Source organism: Oryzias melastigma, linkage group LG18 (assembly GCF_002922805.2).
Source record: "Oryzias melastigma strain HK-1 linkage group LG18, ASM292280v2, whole genome shotgun sequence".
NCBI classification, from domain to species: Eukaryota; Metazoa; Chordata; class Actinopteri; order Beloniformes; family Adrianichthyidae; genus Oryzias; species Oryzias melastigma.
Genome location: NC_050529.1, coordinates 10,683,478 through 10,686,148, shown reverse-complemented (window position 1 = coordinate 10,686,148; position 2,671 = coordinate 10,683,478).

Genomic DNA, 2,671 nt, shown 5'->3' with positions numbered 1-2,671 from the left:
CCTTTTTCCCTTCAAAGGTTTGATTCCCGCGTCAACGGCGGCGTTTTGATTGTTTGGGACTGCGGCTGGAAGACTTCCTCCCCGCTCGGCGTAGGCGGCGAGCTGGTAATTGGGTTTTTGTGCTGACCTTGGAGTGGCCTCGGATCCCTGTCTTTCAGCTCTGCGGCGCTTTAATTGCTGTGACTTGAGGCTCTGTAGGTGTTGTCTTCCTGCCCGCTGCCACCTTTGATGAGTCTGCTGCCGTCCCGCTGACTTCCCGCCCCCCCGGGGAAGTGATTGACAGGTGACTCTCAGGGTAAGTGAGAGAAAAGATGATGAGAGCGGCGACTCCACCTTCTTCTGTAACGTTTGACATGTGTTCAAGGAGGCACTAAACACCATCTGGGCCTTCAAGTGTTCACACTCAACAAGCAGGGAAGGGCTACTGCTTCTGTTTTTGCTGTTTATGAAGGATGTAGGGGAAAATTGGTTTGGCAATATATCAATATTTAATTTGGTAATACTAACAAAGTACTGTATATTTAGGGGTATAAGTTCATAGTTTAACCAGGGGAGCAACTTATACTCACAAGCGACTTATTTGTGGTTTTGTTGTTTTTTGTTGTTTTTTTTACATAAATAGGCTCAAATATTTGTTATTTTAGTAAATCTTCAAGATTAACTGCTGCTGCCTGATTTTTTTTTCTAAAAAAAAAATAAATTTGTGGTGTGGTCAACAGTCAGGCGGGGGTGACGCCTTTACGAAATCGTGCGTCAAGTAGATCGCCGGCAGGCCGCAGCTTTGACCGAGCTGCTTTTCTCCTTTAGAATCAGCCAAATCACGTTGATCCTGTTAAAAGTTGAAAAGTTACAATATGTTTAAAGTTTTGTTTTAATAGTCACCGGCGACGCCTCAGGTGTTAACTATGTGGCCACAAGGGGACTCAAGTCTGGGTCTTCCCGTAGTGGTCCCCAGCCAGATACAAAACTCTCTACCAAACCACCTGATCAGTGAAAGCCGATTTGCTGTGGTGACCCCTGATGAAATGTGTGGAAAGATAAATATCTGGATTTTTTTTAAATTCAACTGGTGGTTGTGGTTCGGATGTGGCACATCCAGGTGCACCTGGGCCATGGGTCCACTCAAACGCCGCAACTAAATGTAAGTCACTGATTAGCCGAAGTTTGACTTTAGTTAGCTGGCACCAGACGATCAATAGCCACAATTCCAAAACGGTTGTAAAAACCTGCGTGAACCTGAGAGTTTTGAGCAAGGAAGCCCAAAACATACTTTTTATTGGTAGTGGTTGCATGAACATGGGTTACTTACAGCTCAGTGGCCTGGTGGTGGACTGTCAACACTTGAGAGCTTTTCACAAAAAGTATGCATAGATGGGATCCTGTAAAGTCAATTTATAGTCACCAGCAACAAGAACAAATAGCTTTTTAATGTTTTCTTGAAGGTCAAGCTGAAGATTTTTCATGCGTAAAGAAACTGATCAGCATCTTCTGAGACAGCAGACCTCCAATCTTTCATAATGACATATTAATAAAACACATATTTCTCTCAGGGCTAAGATGTATGGCCCGGCTATCATGAACGTGACAAATTATAATAAGACTTTTGAATTATGGAAAGAGCAGTTACGTCTTGATTAGTCGCAGCGATTCCCTGAAGGGATGAAAGAGCGATCTTCAAATAATCGCCAGGACTCTTAAGCACCGCCATCTGTTGGAAAGTTCATCCAAAGCTGTCGGCGAGAGACGGATGACGATCTGGGAGTGTTTGTGTTTAGAGTGTTCTGGGGGGAGAAGCTCATCAAGAGCTGATTGTATCTGTGCTCCGAGATCCCTGGGACACTTTTGGGGGAAGTTGATAGAAATGTTTTAAGTTTTTTTACCCCTAAAAGATTCACTTCTCTAAAACCTTCTCGCATAGATTTCTCCTCGAGCATATTGAGGTCACTCTCCACCAGGGGGGCCCGGGATCGACCCACATCACGCCAGTGCCGAGGTTGTTACTCCTCCAAGGCGCTGCCGGAGGTTCCTGGAGGAAGTGTCCGTCTGTAAATGTGAACTCATCTGAATAAATCGCTCATAATTAAGCTGTCCAGGGAATCCAAGTGTTTCTAACCTGCTTAAAAACTTCTCAGGCCCGGCGTATGGATTAAGCCCTTAATTACCGCCTGGGATGTGTAATGATCACTTCCACCTTAGCAGCTGTCTTCACAGATAATGGCTGTTTTTTTTATGAGTTAGGTGGGTTTATTTGCAGATAAGTCAGAGTCATTCAGTGTCTAATTACTGCACACCAATACAGAAAAGAGAGCAATTATGAGTTGGTGTGTCTGTTCCCCTTAAAAATAACTTATTTTTATTAAGTTTACCAAACTTAAAATATCTGAAGACTCAATTGCAGAGAAAGTTTTAGAAAAAATCATCTGGACTTAGTTGTTTAGGATGTTTACTTCTTGAAGTCCCATTCCGATCATCTATCTAGATCTATCTATTATAAAAGCCGTCTCAGTGGTCCTTTAATTTATGATTATGCCTTTTTTGGCCAAAATAAAAATTAAAACTGTTGTTTTCTAGGGCATAATTTCTGCAGAGAGGCAGGAGTTCATCAGAAATTCACCTCTGAGTTGTGGGTGGGGCCAATGGCATGGAGTAAACCTTCCCTGACTTCCCCGAC